This window comes from Hyaena hyaena, unplaced genomic scaffold (genome assembly GCF_003009895.1).
Source record: "Hyaena hyaena isolate Hyena2069 unplaced genomic scaffold, ASM300989v1 scaffold_261, whole genome shotgun sequence".
In the NCBI taxonomy this organism is placed as follows: domain Eukaryota; kingdom Metazoa; phylum Chordata; class Mammalia; order Carnivora; family Hyaenidae; genus Hyaena; species Hyaena hyaena.
The window spans coordinates 412,466-432,186 of record NW_024080893.1 but is presented as its reverse complement, the minus strand read 5'-3'; the positions used below and the strand labels follow the sequence as shown (position 1 = coordinate 432,186).

The 19,721-nt window shown below is 36.6% G+C and overlaps 1 protein-coding gene across 1 annotated transcript in view; it reads left to right on the top strand.

The window, feature by feature from the left end:
* Window positions 1-19,721, top strand: part of ANO4 (anoctamin 4) — a 240,671-nt gene that overhangs the window by 153,837 nt on the left and 67,113 nt on the right. The window lies entirely within an intron of this gene.

Here is a 19,721-nt window from a genome sequence, read left to right as displayed (position 1 = left end):
CCAGCTAATGTATGAGTACCAGCCTCTGGCTTTCTTTCAGTTCTGGTTAAAACGACCCCCTATAAATGAGAGCTCCTTAAAAAGCTAAATAGAGTTCTTCTATATCAGTTTAAGTCAACAGCTCCATAATAACAAGGTGTGATGGAACATTCACTTAAATAATTTCTTAACCCAAAGAAAGTACTTAACCTACTTCTTTGTAAAATGAATTTCATAGTATCTTTCTCATCAAATCATTATAAAGTTTTCATTTAGTAGTATAGACAAGGGTCTGGACAAATTCATAGTAAACAATTTTGGTTACCTTTGGAGAGAGGTTAAGTGAGCAGTGATGTGTAAGGGAAAGGGTAAGTGTGAAAATTGAATTTTTCACAATTATTATGCATTTCTTCTAGAAATTAAAATGCCAGAATCTCAGTTTTGATGTTACAAAACTGCTAACTCAAGGCTTATTATTATTAACGTAGACTTTAGTTGTGCCTTATGTCTGGAATGAATATTAGATCTTCTCCATCTTTCAGAGGCTAACTGAATTGTCCTCTTCCTCCTTTGAATTTCATAACATTTGACTTCTAACCTTCTTTGGACACTTAAAATGAGCTGCATACACACTTTATCTCCCCTAGTAGGTTCATCTTCCTCAAGGATCATTATGGTTATTGAAGATTTCACACATTTCTTGATGGGAAAAAGAAAGAAGAGAAAGAAAAGGAAATTACCAAAATGGTTTCTTTATAAGACAAGGAATGTGTTTAGTCTCTTTGACAACTGGAAATATAAAAGCCTTGATTTCTCAAAGAGGCTTGTTCTAGATATATTTTGTGTCTTCCCTCCCTAGAGATATTGAAAGGAAAGTTGTCTTTCCCATTACATCTCCGTTGAAGGGACATATTTTTTAAAATTTTTTAATGTTTATTTATTTTCGAGGGAGAGAGAGAGAGACAGTGAAAACAAGGGAGGGGTAGATAGAGAGAGAGAGACGCAGAATCTGAAGCAGGCTCCAGGATCCAAGCTGTCAGCACAAAGGCCGATGCAGGGCTCGAACCCATGAACCGTGAGGTTGTGACCTAAACTGAAGTCAGACACTTACGAGACTGAGCCACCCAGGTACCTCAAAAGGACATATTTTTAATCCTGTGACTCCAGCCCTTGTGTCAGTGGGCATGGGACCCAAAATCCTAGTCAAACCTTAGGTTAGTAAGTGGCCTGGGAGAAGACCTAAAGTTCTGTCCAAAAAGGAACTGGCAAGCTCACCCACAGTCTTATTCTAAGGAATATAGATTGAAAAATGTGGAGAGAGACAGTTAGCAATAGGAATTTATGCTGAAATGTGCAGAGAGGGCAGGAGATAGAAAGAAGGAAATTGAGATTGAACATGAAGTAGAAGTAAGAAGAATTATTAGCAGGTTATGAGAAATCAGAACCTTGAAATAAGCAAAAGAAAAGTACTAGTGGAAAAGACAGAAAGTAAAGGGTCCAGAATTGGTAGCCAACAGTGAAGAAATGCAAGACAATCCCCCAGAGAGAAACAAAGAAAGAATATAGCCAACTTGTGTTATTAGTGGAGTATCAGGGTAAAGACCTAGAATCTCCTGTGGCTGAAGTCTCTTGAAGTGCTGGCTTTTTTCCCTGTCTCTGAATAGACTCAGTCTTTTAATCCCCATGGGATTCCTGCCTCCCTTGTCAGGCTTTGTGAAAAGCCCTCATTATCTGTGCTACCTCTTAGTGTATCTCTGTCCCTTGCAAACAAAAGAATCTAATCATAACAGAATTTTGGTTATGGGACTGAACTCTCAGATCAAGAATTGTGTATCTGGTTTTTCTAGAACATACTTGTAGTGGTAACCATGATCAGGAAGTATAATAAGCCATCCAGTGCTTAAGCTTTGTCATGGTTACAAATGAGGATACTTTAGAAAATGTCTTCATTTATTAAATCAGGGGTTCCCAAACTTTTTTCAGTTATGGCACACATATGAAATGATACTATTTCACAGCATCCTCATGTAATGAATGAGTCTGCTCATGGCCAGGGATAATACTGCCGTAAGCACCTTACCTGCCTGAAGGGTTGAAGGGATTACCTGATGCACACCTATAATCTTTCCTTGGCATACACATTGGGCAGCCCTGCTTTGGGCCATGAGTCTACTAAGGAATGAGTTAATTCTTCTGTATAGAGAGTAATTTTCTGGAAGAATTAATACATAAATATCTCTTACCTACTTTAGTATTTCACCAGTTTTTACTGAATGATGTTTTCTTCTCCTAGTTTATCCTCTGAGACTATAGAGAAGTGAAATTCTGGTGTTATAATGTTTGTCTATAGTGCAGAGGTCATCTTCTCCTCTGCCCCTCACCCACTACCACCATTATAAAGGTGGCATCCCTTCTTTGCAAGTTGGAATGTCTTATGCTGGTGATAACAAATAGGTGTATTTTATCTGTACTAACCTCAGTTGATTGGGGGTGGCTGCCTGGAACATGGAGCTGAGAAACTTCTGAGTTGCAAGTGGGTGGATTGGAGATTTGATAGTCCTTGGGCTTTGGAGGGTATCCAGTAAGAATCTGATAGATGTATTATAATAACCTTTGGGCAGAAGGGAACACTTTAGGACCAATTCAGGCAAGGCAAGCCTGGAATAATTCATTGTCTGAATTGCTTTGTCTAAATTGACAACTTACCACTTAAATCTTGTATGTTCTCAGAAATGTAATCATTTGAGAAAAAGAATGATTTACCCCAGGTGTTTCTTTGTAGATAGGTCTATGCTTTTTGCAGAAATCTGGAATAGCCAGTAATAACAGCTATAATAATAGCATACCCTTATTGATGGCTTCTTATGTGCTGGACGCCATCCTAAGCATCATACAGTATCCTCTCAGTTAATTTTTATAGCATCAATTGAGGAAGGTACTGTTATTATCCTCATGTGATAGATGAGGGAACTGGGGTAGTAGCTAGAAAGTGGCAAACCCAGGAGTTAAACCGGGCACTCTTAGCTTCTACACTCTGTTGCTATATCATGTACTATTTGTAGCCCTGTTTGCTTCTGCTTCAGAGATATAAACTTTATGGTAAAGGACTGTTAAACTCATCCTAAGCCCCATTTATTCTGCTTTGAGACAGTGACGTTCCATAAAAGTGTTTCACTTCTAATGGAGCTCAGTTTAGTGGTGTCAGGCTTATCCTTTAGGATTGACAAGTTACATTTAAGAAAACAAATACACTTTATTTTTGAGAAATTGCTAGATACAGAGATGTTGAGAACAAATATAAGTAATTTACAAGACCTCTGAAGGATGGGGTTGATATGTTTATTTTGTTGCCCTTTGTTTTGTGTGTTTACCAGAGAAACAATAGGGCTTCATTTGGAACCAGTCTGCAGCAGCTGGGAAGGGCCTTTGTGTGGGGTTAAAACCTTGACAGAACCCCACTGCCTTTGTGATAGCAGGGCCTCCCGGGGACCCTCAAGGTACACTGTGAGCCTACAGCTCTGGGCTTGAGCCACAGTGTCTCTCTTTCCTCAGTGTTCATTTTTATTCAGAAAGATTTAAGAAACAAAACAATTGTGGCCTAAATTAGCTTCTCTCCCTAGGGGGGAAAATGAGTCACTAGGGAACTAGATGTTTGAAAGAGACTTGTCAGGAAGCAGATTATCTTTCTCTTTTCTTCATTTTTGGGTTTTTTTCTCATTTTTTTTCTTTTTACTTTCATTGCCAAAAATTGATTTACCCTCAGTAAATAATCAAATCAAAGTCCTCAGTGTTCTCCAAACAGAATACCAGGATTGTGGTTATTTTAATGGAAATTCAAAGATTCTTTAAGTGCTTCTGTCAATAATTTGTGAATGAAGTATGTCTCATTTTTAAAAATAAATTTCATGATAATTGCCTTTTATTTGGAGATATTTACACTAATTTTATCTTTGTAGTCATACCTGTATGTCCAGCAAAAAAATAGTAGTTGGATTTTCCAAAAAATGCCTATTAGTTATGTAGGTGTAATCACATGTGACCATCAATTTCTCATAATCCACCAGAAGGAAATTATGGCCCCAGTTTTATAGATGAACATATTGAAGTTCAGAGAGGTTATGCAACTTGCCCAAGATTACCCAGTAACTGCTAAGTGGTGAAGTCTGGATTTTAAACCATATCTGGTCTGCCTAATTCAAGTCATTCCAAAGTTTATATACCATGTCATGTACCTTTTATACGATGTATTAAGATTTCATTACTTACCAGACAATGCATTCTCACTATTACTTGGCATTTTATAAAAATTAGTAAAATGTGATCTCTGCTCTCAAAAATCTCATAGTATGTTGAGGTTGGTAATTATAATGTAAGATGCTAAGTACAGTTTACAATGGGACAATGAGGGTCCATGCTGCCAACTTCCTAAAGCAAAATGGAAGCACAGAGAAGGTTTCATACAAAAGGAAATCCTGAAACCAAATCTTAAGTTTACCAGGCAAAGGAGTGGGGTTGGAGGGAGGTGTAGAAAACATTCTGAACTGAGAACAGTGTAGGCAAAGCTCTGAAAATAAAGGATGTCCAATGTGATAGGAACATATAGTATGTATTAGTTTCCTACTAGTGCTGTAATAAAGTGACACAAACTGGATGACTAAAAACAACAGAAAGTTATTCTCTCACTGCTCTGGAGGCTCAAAGTCAAAAATAAAGGCATAAAAAGAGTCTTTTCCATTTGAGGGCTCTGAGTGGGCATCCGTCCCATGTATTTCTCCTAAATTCTTGTGACGCCAGCAATCCTTGACATTCCTTGACTTGTAGATGCATCACTCGAATCCCTGTCTCCATTTTCACCTGCATTCTGTGTCTCTGTGTCTTCACAGGGCAGTCTTCTTATAAGGATACTAAAATGCATTGGATTAAGAGCCTACCCTACTTCAATATGATTTCATCTTAACTAGTTAATCTGCAGTTACCTTATTTCCAAATAAGTCATATTCTGAGGTTAAAACGTCAACATCTCTCTCATGAGAGGCACAATTCAACCCCTCACAGTGTGTTGAGGGCTGAGGTCTGCTTATCCTAGGACATTTGTGCTTCAACAGGGAACCATGGTTTTACCCTATAGGCAACAGAAGGCCAACTGAAGTTATAAACTGGGGAGTGATGTCATCAGTTGTATTTGGGAAGTAACCCTGGCAAAAGCATGAGAGGAATGAAAGTAGGGACCAATAGATAGCAGGTAGGCCACTTAGAAAGTTGTTCCAGTGTTCAGTCAAAATATTATGCAGAACTGGGCTTTAGAAAAGCTCTAAATTACAGAGAAAAAACCTTATACATAAAAGTGTTTTCTTAGTTTTAGTTATTTATAATAGGCAAAATAAATATCCAATGATAGAAGAATGAATAAGGAAATTATAAGCAGCCACTAAAAACTAGTCTTTCAAAGTAGGTAATAGAGCACAAAGATTGTATTTTACAAATTGATAAATATAGGGTATCAAGTATACAGATAAATGTGATTTCAGGTATATTAAATACCAATGAAAACCAAAGAAATTATGTCATAATAGTAATGGTGATTTTTCTCTGGGTGATGGGATTATGGGAAGTTTTTGTCTGCTTTATTTAGGTATAATTTACATAAAATCCAGCAATTTTATTTATTTTTTAAATGTTGATCAGATATTTCACATTATTTTTTTAATTTATTTTGAGATAGATGGAAGCAGAGAGAGAGAGAGAAAAATCCCAAGCAGGTTTCATGCTTGTCAGCGCAGAGCACACGGTGGGGGCCCAAACCCACAAACCTTGCGATCACAACCTGAGCAGATATCAAGAGTCAGACACAGTAGACTGAGGCACTCAGGCACCACCCAGCAATTTTAAGTGTACAATTTGACAAGTTTTTTTAAATGTATATAGTAACTATTACCATAATGATGATATAGAACATTTTCATCCTCCAGAAAGTTTCCTCATGACTTTACAATGAATCCCTTGGTAACCTCTAACCTGCTTTCTACCACTATACTTTCATCTATTTTAGAATCTTATGCAAATAGAATCATTCGCTATTTAGCATTTTGTGTCTGGCTTTTTCATTAAGGTTAATGTGATTGAAATTAATTTATGGAACAACATATGTCAGCATATGTCAGTAGTTTGTTCCTTTGACATTTATTTTATAGTTGGAAATCTGTACCTTTTGACCACATTCACCCATTTCATTTGCAAGCTGCCATCTCTGGAAACTACAGTCTGTTCTCTGTATCGATGAGCTTAGAGGTTTTGTTTGTTTGTTTGTGTTTAGACTCTATGTATAAATCAGATCATAAACGTATTTTAATGAAAATTCAATGATTCTCTATGTGGTTCTGTCAGAGAGAGTGATGCCTCCATAATTGTTCTTTTAGGATCTATTGTGGTTCCGTAAAATTTTAAGATTGCTCTTTCTATTTCTGTGAAAAATGCCATTGAAATTTTGATATGAATTGCACTGAATCTGTAGATTATGGGCATTTTAACAATATTAATGTTCTTCCAGTCCATGGGCACAGACTATCTTCCCATTTAATTATGTCTTATCCAATTTATTTCATCAGTGTCTTACAGTTTTCAGTGTACAGGTCTTTCCTCAGATATATATATTCCTAGCTATTTTATTCTTTTTGATGCAATTATAGATTATATAAATCCATATGTGCATTGATTTTGTTGTATACTGAAACTTTACTGGATTTGTTTATTAATGGCTTTTGATTAGCAGTTGTTTTACTGGAGTCTTGATGGTTTTCTATACATTGCATCATGTCATCTGCAAATAGTGACAGTTTTACTTCTTCCTTTTTAATTTGGATGCCTCTTATTTCTCTTTCTTACCTAATTGCTGTGGCTAAGACTCCCAGTACTGTGTTGATAAAAGTGATCATCCATGTCGTGTTCCTGATCTTAGAGGAAAAGCTTCCAGCTTTTCACCATTGAGTATAAGGTTAGTTGTAGGCTTGTCATACATGACCTTTAGTATGTTGAGGTGCATTCTCTTTATACCCACTTTGTTAAAAGTTTTAATCATAAATGGACATTGAATTTTTTTCAGATGCTTTCACTGTGTCTATTGAGAGGATCATATGATTTGTATCATTAATTTTGTTAGTGTGGTCTATCATGTTGACTGATTTATGGATGTTAAACCATCCTTCCATCCCGGGAATAAAACCCACTTGATCCTAGTGAATGATCATTTTAGTGTAATGTTGAATTTAAGTTTCTAATTTTTTTTTACTTTTTCTATATTTTTAAGTTTTTATTTAAATTCTAGTTAATTAACCTATAATGTAATATTGATTTCAGGACTAGAACTTAGTGATTCATCACTAACATATATAACATCATTGGTTTGCTAATACAGTAAAACTTTGGATTGCAAGTAACTTGTTCTGTGAGTGTCCCGCAAGAAAAGCAAACATTTGTAATAAATTTTAACTTGGTAATTAAGTGAGGTCTTGTAATATAAGTAGTACATGATGCTGAAATCACAGGATCACAACTGAACCAATGGTTCTTGAAATTTGCTTTGATTTACAGGTGCTTTGGATTACAAGCATGTTTCCAGAACAAATTATGTTCAAAACCTAAAGTTTTACTGTATTTTTTTGAGGATTTTTGTATCTGTGTTCATCAAGATATTGGCCTTTTGTTGTGGCATCCTTGTCTGGTTTCGGTATCATAGTAATTCTAGCCTCACAAAATTAATTTAGAATTGGTGCCTCCTCTTTTATTTTTGAAGAATTTTGAGAAGGATTACTATTAATTCTTCTTTAGGTATCTGGTAGAATTCTGTCAAGAACTTGGCTTTTGTTTGTTGGGATATGTGTGCTTTAATGGAAATAACACACCGTCTTGATTATTATAGCATAGTAAGCCTTGAAATGTTATTCTCTTCAAAAATTGTTGTGGCTATATTAGGGACTGTGTACATTTCCATTTATATTTTAAAATCAACTTATCAATTTCTAGCAGAAAAGATGCTGATATTTTGACTGGTGGAGTTGAATCAAGAGATCATTTTGGGAAGGTTGAAAACTCAGTATCAAATATGTCTGTCTGTGAACATTATTTAACTTTTATTTAAGTGATCTGTAATTTCTTTGCAACTTTGTATTGTTTTCAATGTACAGTTTTAGATATTTTGTTAAATTTATCCCTATGTATTTAATATGTTTGATTTTTTATAAATAGTTTGATTTCTGCAATGTTAACTTGCAGGTTTTCATTGTTACTCTATAGAAATACAATTGACTTTTGTATATTTATATCATATCCTAGACCTTTCTAAACTCATTTAAAAGTGCTACTGGCTTTTTTATAAGTTCCTTAGGATTTTTGATATAGATGACTATGACATTTATAAATAAATACAATTTGGTTCTTCTTTTCAAACCCGTATGGGTTTAAGTTTTTTCTTGCCATATTACAATGACAGAATAATGTTAGATAGAAGTTATCATATCATATATTGTTTCCTTATTCTCAGTGTTGGGGGAAAAATATTAAGTGTTATGCTATTAAGTATGCTAGAAAATATAAGTTTTTGTAAATACCCTTTGTCAAGTTGAAGAATTTTATCATGAATGGGTTTTGAGTTTTGTTAAAAGCTTTCAATTGTATTAATAAGATAATCCTGTTTTTTAATTTTTTAAAAATGTTTGTCTATTTTTGAGAAAGACAGACCATGAGCAGGGGAGGGGCAGAGAGAGGGGGACGCAGGATTTGAAGTAGGCTCCCGGCTCTGAGCAGTCAGCACAGAGCCTGATGCGGGGCTCAAACTCATGAGCCTTCAAGCCATGAGATCATGAAGCCTGAGCGGAAGTCAGCTATTTAACCAACTGAGCCACGCAGGTGCCCCAATAATCCTGTTTTTTAAAAGGTGGTTAATATATTCATTAAGTCAATTCACTTTCAAAAACTACAATGACACTGAATTCCTGGGACAAACCCACTTTATTGTATATACAGTTGACTCTTGACAGTGTGGAGATTAGGTTCATCAACCCCCATGCAGTTGAAACAATCTTTGACTCTCCCAAAACTTAACTACTCATAGCTACTGTTAATTGGAAGCTTTACCAATAACAGAAACAGTTGATTAACATATATTTTGTATGTTATATGTGTTATATACTGTATTCTTACAATAAAGTAAGCTAGAGAAAGCAAGCATTATTTAAAAATCATAAGATAAAAAATATTTAGAGTATTGTATGGTATCAAGAAATCCATGTATAAGTGAACCCACACAGTACAAACCCATATTGTTCAACGGTCACCTGTATTATCTTTTTTTCTATATTGCTGTATTTGATTTGCTAAAATACTTTTAAGATTTTTGCATCTATTTTCACAAGGGTGGTCTCTAATTTTCTTCCAGTTTTTTGTTTGTTTGTTTGGTTGGTTGGTTGGTTTTGGTTTTGAGGTAATCTTGGCCTCAGAGAGGTCTCTTCTGTTTATGGAGAGAGTTATATAAAAATGATATTACTTCTTTCTTATATATTTGGTAGAATTCACCAGTGAAACCACTTGGGCCTAGAGTTTTCTTTGCAGGAAAGTGTTTAATGAAAACTTAATCTCCTTAACAGATATAGAGCTCTTTAGATTATCTTTCTTCCTGCCTTCAAGGACTCTCTAATTTTATCTGAGCTTGCAAACTTATTGGCATAAATTTGTTCATAATAATCTCTTATATTTTACTTTCAGTAGGATCTTTTGTGATATTTCATTCATTCCTAAAATTGTAGTTTATGTGTTTTTTTCCTGTTCATTCTGTGTAGGAGTTTATCAATTCTATTGATATTTTAATGAACCTTTTCTTTTTAAAAAAAAATATTTTTAATGTTTCTAGTTTTGAGACAGAGAGAGAGAGAGAGCGTGAGCAGGGGAGGGTCAGAGAGAGAGAGGGAGATACAGACTCTGAAATAGGCTCCAGGCTCTGAGCTGGCAGTCAGCACAGAGCCCGACGCGGGGCTCGAACCCACGAACCGCGAGATCATGACCTAAGCGAAAGTCGGACGCTTAACCGACTAAGCCATCCAGGCGCCCCCTAATAATACTTATTTTCAAGTACACTTTGATATTAATATTGCCATTCTACTCTTTCTTGAATTGAGTTTTTATGGTATATTTTTCTTTTCTTTACATTTACTTATCTTTGTCTTTATATTTATAGTGTTATTTTTATAGACAGGTCTTACTTTTTTATACAATCCAATAATCTCTGCCTTTCATTAGAATTTTTATACCATTTACATTTAATGTAATTATCAATGCATTTAGCTTAAATATGCCTTCATTTTATTTGCTTTATATGTGTTTAATGAGCCTTTGCTTTATTTTCTATGTTTTTCTCTCCTTTTGAGTTAATTAGGTATTTTCATTATTTACTTTTTGTTTCTGTTGATTTATTAGCTATACTTCTTTGCTTTAATCTTATAATGGTTATTCAAGGATTTATAATATACACTTTTCATTTGTAGCAGCCTACTTTCAAATAATATAATGCTATTTCACATGTGGTATAAGAACTTTAAAAAGGTATACTTTACCTTTTATTTTCTGTTCCTCATAGTATTATTGCAACATATTTTACTGCTGTTTTTGTCCTACATCTTACTGCTATTCTTGTTTTATCTTTTTCTTCTACATGTTATAAACCTCTTGATACATTATTATTATTTTGGCTTTCAGCAAGTAGTTATCTACTAGATTGAAATGAGGAAAAAAATTCTACATACCCATATAGTTACTTATTTTTTTATTATTTTTTGTTTTGAGAGAGAGAGAGGGAGAGGACCAGAGAGAGAGGGAGACAGAGAATCCCAAGCAGGCTCCATGCTATCACCACAGAGTCTGATGCAGGGCTCAGTTTCACAGACCATGAGATCATGACCTGAGCCAAATTCATGAGTAGGACACTTAACCACTGAGCCGCCCAGGAGCCCCTATTTGTTTAATGTGCTCTTCCTATCTTTGTATCAATCCAGATTTCCATCTGGTATCATTTCCTCTGCTTGAAAAACTTCCTTTAAAGTTTCTTATAATGCAGGTCTGTTAGTGATGAATTTTCTCCAATTTTTAAAGTCTAAAAATATCTTGGCTTCTTTTTAATGTTTTAAAGATATTTTGCTGGATGTAAAATTCTAAGTTGGCAGTGTTTTCGCTTTATCTTTCGATACATTAAAGCACAGGTTCTCAATTAGGAGTGATTTTTGTCTCTCAAGAGACATTAGACAATGTGCAGATACATTTTTGGTTGTCACAACTGAGAGAAGGGAATGCTGCTGGCATCTTGATCTAGTGGGTAGAGGCCAGGGATGCTGCTAAACATCATACAATGCACAGAACAACAATCCTACCCCACACACACACCCAAGCAAGGAATTAAGGAATTAAATTAAGATATCATTGGTGTTGACTTTTAGAAACACTACTAAATTTATAATTTTTCTTTTCCTGAAGTCACATGGACTATTTGAGTTTCTTTTGGAAACTTCAATTTCAGCATTCTCATCTACAAGTGAAGATTAAAGTACTGCTAACATATGGAATGTTTTGATGTAGAATAATGACTTATATTTTCAAAACAGTTGACACAATGTCAGTTGTGTCCAGATTGAAAAACATTATCTTAAGATATGCCTTTCCATTATATGAAGGTCTGCTGACATTTTTTTATATAAAAGACTTTTCTCCCTTATATATGCTTTGAAGATTTTTATTCTTTATTCCTATGAATTTGATTGAGATGTGTTTTGGTGTCATTTTCTTTGTCTTTCTTATGATTAGGATTCATTGAATTTCTTGGATCAATAATTTTGTAATTTTTATCAAATTTTGAAATTTGTCCAGAATAATATTGTCAAGGTCTCCAATTATGTAAATATATTCTAGGCCACTCAGTATTGTCCTACAGGTCACTTATGCCTTGTTCACATTTTTCAGTCTTTTTAGTCTTTGTGTTGTCTATACTTTTTGTATTGTTTCCTTTGGTTTGTCTTCATATTCACTGATCTTCTGAAAGGTGTAATCTTCTGTTAATTTTATCCAGTGTATTTTTCTGTCTATAACTTGCATTTTCCATCCCAGATCTCAATCAGTTGGGTCTTCTTATTCCTGGTATTAGTCTCCTCATTGTCTTCATGTTTTCATCTCCCTTCTTAACATACAAAGTATACTTATAACAGTTGTTTTATCATCTCTTTTTCTATCATTTCTATCAGTTCTGGGCTGTCTCCCTGGGATTGATTGAATATTCTCCTGCTTATAGGTTTTATATTCCTTCTTATTTGTATATCTGGTAAATTTTTTGTTTATTTTTGAAAGAGAGAGAGGAGGGAAGGAGTTAGGGGAGAGAGCATGTGAGCAGGGGAGGAGCAGAGAGAGAGAGAGAATGAGAGAGAGAGAAAATTCCAACCAGGCTCCACACTGATGGAAAATGCCAGGCTCCAACTCATAAACCATGAGATCATGACCTAAGCCAAAATCAAGAGTCGGATTTTTTTTTTAATTTTTATATCTTTATTTTATTTTGAGAGACAGAGACAGAGAGTCAGTGGGGGAAGGGCAGAGAGAGAGGGAGACACAGAATGTGAAGTAGGCTCCAGGCTCTGAGCTGTCAGCACAGAGCCCGATGTGGGGCTCAAACCCACGGGCTGTGAGATCATGACCTGAGCCAAAGTCAGACACTTAACTGACTGAGCCACCCAGGTGCCCCGAGTCGGATTTTTAACCAACTGAGCTACACAGCATCCCTGTCTGGTGGTTTTATTAAATGGTGAAAAGTGTTAAATTTTGTTTTTTGTTGTGTTTCTTTAGTGTTGGACTTGTTCAGGTGTGCAGTTAACTTACTTGCATCCCAGTTAGATCCTCTTGAGACTTATTTTTAGCTGGTTAGGTAGGTCCGGAGACTCCCTAGTAAGAGATGGCCTTTGTGAGGCCACATAAAATTCTCTGTGTTGCAACATGTCTATCCTCTGACTAGTGGGATGGTAAACTTCTTTGAGCCCTCTATGAATTCTGAGGATTGTTTAGATACCAACAACCTGCCTCATGTAGTTTCACCCCATGCATGTCAAACGCAGAAGGGACTTCATTGCTGATACCTTCATCTTTCTTTCAATATTAGCTCCCTTGTCTCTGGTACTCTGCCCCACAAACTCTTGCCACTTCACTTCCCCCACTCTAATCTCCCAAGCTCAGTAAGACCACTAGGCTTTGTTTGGGTTCCTCCACCTGCAAATGGCCTCCAACAATGAACTGGTGTGATCCTAAAGCTCACTTCACTTCTTTTTCTCTCAGGGATCACAGTTCTGCAATATCTCCTGTCCAGTGCTGAAAACAGTTGTTTCTTATATTGAAGCAGTTATTCCTTACAGGTAGAAACAGAAACCCCCAGTCTGCTGTAGCTTGATGGCTTTTTATAGAAAGGAAACATACAGTCAGGCAGAGCCTCAGAGAATTTTGGTTACTTTGGGAAACTGCCATTATCCATGGTGTCTTCTCATCTTTACCAATTCAGAAACACTGTTGGAAAACCCAAAGCTAAATGGACTTGGACAAACAGACACCTCTTCTACAGTCTGCAAGCATCAGCACATAATCTAGAATGTGAAAATGCAAGTATGTGGTAGAGAATATTATTTTATAGTGACCATCTAGAGCACTTTCTTCCTGTATCAGGATAGTTAGGAAGCCAGATTAATCATTATATAGTGTTTGAGCTTGGAAATCAGTGCAGCTAACAAAATCCCTGGCACATCAAAAGAGTGCAATTAAAAACTTAAATGAATGGAAGAGGGGAGCAAGAACTATTTTTTTCTGCTGAATTAGTCATCTTTATTACATTTCAAAAAACATCCCTAGAGACTGGTTTATGTCAGGATACCCTTCTACTATCTTACATTAGATCAAACTCTGCAAAATTTATATTCTTTTTTTAAAATTTTTTTAACATTTATTCATTTTTGAGAGAGAGAGAGCGCGCGCGCACCGGAAAGGAGCAGAGAGAGAGGGAAACACAGAATCTGAAGCAGGCTCCAGGCTCTGAGCTGTCAGCACAGAACCCATTGCGGGACTCAAACTGACTGTGAGATCATGACCTGAGCTGAAGTCGGACACTTAACTGACTGAGCCACCCAGGTGCCCTGAAAAATTTATATTCTTAGACCCTTGTTTTTCCTAAGTTACAGATTGGCCACACCTTATCTGGATGCATTGACTTTCTCCAGAAAGGTTCTAATGCCAATATGTAAACTTCAGCTTCTTAAAATACAGTCATATTCCTGTTTTTCCTGGATCCTGAGATTAATTTTATCTTGCATGTTTGGGAGTTTCACAAATTCTCTAGTCACTTGTTTACATTCGCTCACATTACTATTGCCAGTGACCCACCTCAGATGTTGCAAATTAGCAACTGATAAAAATACTCTGGTTGTCACTAATTTTAAAAACATACAAATAAGTTATTATTTTAAAACTGAGATAGTTCACATGTAGATCCCTTGTGGCCAGATCTTCAAACTTTTCAAAAATTTGAAGATCTAGCCACACTGCAGTCAATGGAAACTGAAGAACACCTACCACTTTGTGGTTCACACACTCTCCCCAACTGGCCCCATTCCCCACCACTCCCTATTGTGTAGTTTCCTCTTGTGGGTTTTGTAGTGACCTGATCATTTTAGCATTTGAGTTTGTGACTCCTCACTAAGCACATTCATTATGTGTAGATTTTATGAGTTAAGTTCTCAGGAGATGACCTCATTCCTCTATTTCTAAGTTCTTGGGAAGCACATCCTTGTAATTCCTCTGTACTTTCTCCAAATAAACGTTCTCAGAAAGTCATAAAGGACAGAGATAATGAAATCTGTTAATATTATCCATTTCACTTTTTAAAAAGAAGCAAATTAGAATTTGGAGAAAAATGACTATGCGTATGAATGAAGTTCATTCTAATTTTCTAGGAAGAGAATCATGTTGACCAGGTTTCTGAAAATGCTTTAAATCATCAGACAGCAGGTCACTGTTCTGAAATAAAAATAATTCTTTCCTTTCCCTGTCTACTGCCCATTTTATTGCTGGCCAGAGCTCAATTCTTATTTTTATACAAACATATTATAATCTTTGGACAAGTTAAGGAAAGAAGTTAGACTATAGGATGTTTAAGCTCTTGTTTTTCTCAAAAAAAAAAAAAATAAGAAGTAAACATGCCTCTATAATTATATTGTGGCGTTAGATACAATTCTCTTCTGGACTTGCAGGGTAGAAATTTTCAAAATAAAGAATCAAATTATGCCTTTGAATACCTATTATGTTACCAAAGGGAAAATACTGGCAGCATGTATCCCTAGCAGCTTTGGGAATAAATATGGGTTTTTCCAGGCCTCCAGAATAAAAGTATAGATCTAGGAAGGATAGAGAGTAAATGCCAGGCTCTCACAGTAAAACTATAACCTGGGGTATGGTACTTTGGTTTTTATAATTAGTTTCAGCAGAGTGCTCCTATGGTTTCAGCAAAGTGCTTTCTTTTTTGGCTCTTCTTAATTCAACAGAAATTAGAAACCCCAGATTAGACTATACCTTCTAGCTAAAAGACCAGATAGCACTTCTGACTCTTACCCTAAGGCCAGTTGCTCCTAGTCATTGTGATAGCCCAAATAGCCCTGCTATGGTTTGAATTGTGTTCTCCAAAAAGATATGTTTAAGTCCTAGCCCCCAGCACCTGTGCAAGTGACTTTATTAGGAAACAGCATCTTTGAAGATATAATCAAGTTAAGATAAGGCCATACTGAACTCCCAGTATGACTGGTGTTTATAAGAATAGAAAATGGACACAGAGTAGAATGCCATATGAAGACAGGCAAGGAATTGGAACAGTGCCTCCACAAGCCAAGGGATGCCAAAGATTACCCAAGAGCTAGGAAGAGAGGCATAGAAGATGCTCTCCCTCAGAGCCTCCAGTAGGAACTAACCCTGACAGCACCTTCATTTTGAACTTCTAACATCTAGAACTGTAAGAGAATACATTTGCTGTTTTAAGCTCCCCCGCCCCGCACCACCAAAAAAAAGGCATATTAGTCCCAAATCCCAGTTCTGTCATTTACTAGCCATGTGACTCCTCTTTAACCTCAGATTTCTTATTCAGAGGATAATCAAAATAATGCCAACCATAACAGACTTTTTAGAAAATAAAACATAGTACCTAACAGGTGATAAATTTTTACTGTACAGTGACTAAATAGTGCAATGTTTCAACCCTGTCATGGAACCCAAGGTATACAGCTTAAAGGGAGAGATTCTCCTACATAAGGCTCTCTAAATGCCTTAAGAAAGTGACAAAAGATAGAAACTCAGTGGGTTTTTCTTCCTATTTGCAAAATGTTAACCATGGTTGTACTTTTAAAGAAAAAAAACTTTTATCAGTTAGGATGACTAAAGTTAATTGCTGTAATACACAAGAAACAAAACCTAGATGTTTAATAGAACCCATACACATGAAGCCCAGACAGGTGTTTCTGGTTGTTGGCCTTCTGTGTGGTCATGTAAGTACCCAGGTTTCTTTTATTTTGTGTCTCTGTCCTCTTTGGGATCCTTAAAGTCCTCTCCATTCATCCCTCAAAAGGAGAAAAGAAACATAGATATGATAAACTTACTTCCTAATTATTTAGTCCCAAGTTGATGTACATCACTTCTACTTCCTTTCCATTTTCCAAAACTTGGCCATATCTAACTGTAATAAAGACCATAAAATGTAATCTAACTAAGTCTAGAAAGAACTGGTTTTGGTAAATGTATAGAAGTCTGCCACAAATTGATTTGAAATTGGTAATTGTTCTATTTAAGGAAATGATCATAGTATGTGGCCCACAGAACACTCTGTTGCATCCTTTTCATGTCCTTTATGGGATCATGTGACAGCCTTCTCAACTGTGTGCAATTCTGAGCTAACGGTGCCCTGGTATATGAACACAAACCTACCTGAACACAAACTTTGACCCTACATGTACCTAAAGACAGAAGTCTCAGATTTTTCTAATGCATCAACTAATGTTTTCAGAGGATTGTTATTTGGCATTGATGTTGATACCTCAGATGAATTTCATTTGTGGGTAGGTTAGGTAGTAGTAGTTCTGGGTAGAACTACAGAGTAGAAAAGGGAGAGAAGAGAGCATGCAGAAGTCTGTCTTTTAACTAAAACTAATAAAGCTTCAGATATTGTAGCTTGATATTGCCCTACCTAAAATCTGTAAGGGAAGTAACTCTTAAGTTTTTTTCACTTCATGCCTCATGCAATATCAGTGATTAAATGGGATAAGCATTTCAGGCTGGCAGATAGCTCTGCTCTACATGGTCACACAGGGTCTCACAGTTCTAAAAACAAGTTGTTTGCCATCCTCCCAGGCCTTGGCATCATTTGCATGGTCTCAGCTGAGTCACTTGGGTCCTACCTATCCAAAAGGGAAAAGAGAATGTGGAAAAAGCACCTCACTGTCTTAAGATATCAACAGACAAGTGGCATACATTGCATTACTTCTGTTCACATTCCACTGGTGAGAAATGTCCTCTGGCCATATCTAACAGCAAGGGCATCTGGGTAATATAGTATAGGTGGGCAGCCATGACATTAGCATCAGCCCTTTACTGTGGAACAAGGCAAGAATGTGTCTTAGAGGATAATAGGTAGTCTTTGCCACAGGGTCCATACAACCACATAATGAGAGTAATCATTAGAATGATATTTTATTTTAAGGCAAAAGAGAAACATAAGTTTCAACTTTTCATCTTAGTAGGTTATTAATTAATTGACACTGATGTATAAAAACATTTATAAGATATAGTTGCATATTTTTCATATACCATAATAATGTCTTAAATTATTAAATTAAATGTCTTAAAGGTTTAGATAAATAAGAATTGTTCTCATTTTCATGGCAGCATGTCAATTGTACATTTGCTGTGGCTCAATGGATGCCAGTTATTGTGCTGGATGCTGGGGATATAAAGATAAAGATGGCTAAGATATAGCCCTTATTCTCAAGAAGCCCACAAGCTAGTGGTAGAAACTATCCAGTTTTTCTGTTGTTTTTAAAGTGCTGAATCCTATGCTCAGTACTGACCTAGAGCTATCTACACAACTCAGCATAGATTTAGGGAAGGTTCAAAGGGAGTGGTTGCAGAACACAGAGGGCCCAATCTGGAAGCAAGAGTAGGAGTTGGTTAAACGGAGCCAAATAGGGAAGAACATTATAAGCTGAAGAAATAGTGTGGGCAAAGCTAAGAAAGTTATGCAATAGCTCAGGTGTGAAAACTGCTAGTTAGTCTAGCGTCTAGGGTACAAGTTAGGGCAGAGAGAGTTAGGCACAGGCAGGGTCATTAGGAGCCTTGCATCCTGGGTTGGTGATAGGGGCTTTTTCTTTTTCTTTCTTTTTTTTTAAAATAGTTTATTGTCAAGTTGGTTTCCATATAACACCCAGTGCTCATCCCCACAAGTGCCCTCCTCCATGCCCATCACCCCCTTTCCCTCTCCCCCACCCCATCTGCCCTCAGTTTGTTCTTGGCATTCAAGTGTCTCTCATGGTTTGCTTCCCTCCCTCTCCCTTATTATTTTTCCCCTTCTTCTCACCCATGTTCCTCCATTAAGTTCCTCCTAATCCTCCTATACTTGCAAACATATGGTATCTGTCCTTCTCTGCCTGACTTATTTCGCTCAGCATAGCACCCTCAAGGTCCATCCATGTTGCTACAAATGGCCAGATTTCATTCTTTCTTGTTGCCATGTAGCATTCCGCTGTATAGATAAACCACATCTTCTTGATCCATTTGTCCATTGATGGACACTTAGGCTCTTTCCATGTTTTGGCTGTTGTTGAGAGTGCTTCTATGAACTTTGGGGTACATGTGCCCCTATGCATCAGCACTCCTGTGTCCCTTGGGTAATTCCTAGCAGTGATATTGCTGGGTCCTAGGGGAGTTCTAGTGTTAATTTTTTGAGGAACCTCCACACTGTTTTCCAGAGGGGCTGCACCCCACCAACAGTGTAGGAGGGTGCCTGTTTCTCCACATCCTCACCAGCAACTAGAATCCTCTGATTTGCTCATTATAGCCACGCTGACTTGCATGAAGTGGTATCTCAGTGTGGTTTTGATTTGTATTTTGATAGGGGCTTTTTCTATAGGTGGTGTGGCTCCTTGACACCCAGGAAACCTGGTCATACCTTGTTTTAGAAAAACCATTACCTCCATAGAAAGATAGATTGGAATCTAAGGAGTTCAGAATGCTAGAAGTAAAGTTAAGACTTCTGATGCTTTCAAAAATGGGAGATATTTTTAGACCAAATGTTTGTGTTTTTTTAATGTTTATTTATTTTTGAGAGACAGACACAGAGTTTGAGCAGGGAAGGGTCAGAGAGAGAGGGAGACACAGAATCCAAAGCAGGCTCCAGGCTCTTAGCTGTCAGCACAGAGCCCGATGCGGGGCTCAAACCCATGAACTGCGAGATCACGACCTGAGCTGAAGTCAGCCACTTAACCGACTGAGCCACCCAGGTGCCCCTAGACCAAATTTTTGTAGAAAGGGTTCTGTATTGTAGAAATCTTGACAAAACACTTAGGAGTTTTAAGTGTTTTGAGAATCAACCCATAAAAAAAATAATACTTTTTAATCAAACGTGTGGTACTGAGTGGTATAGTAGT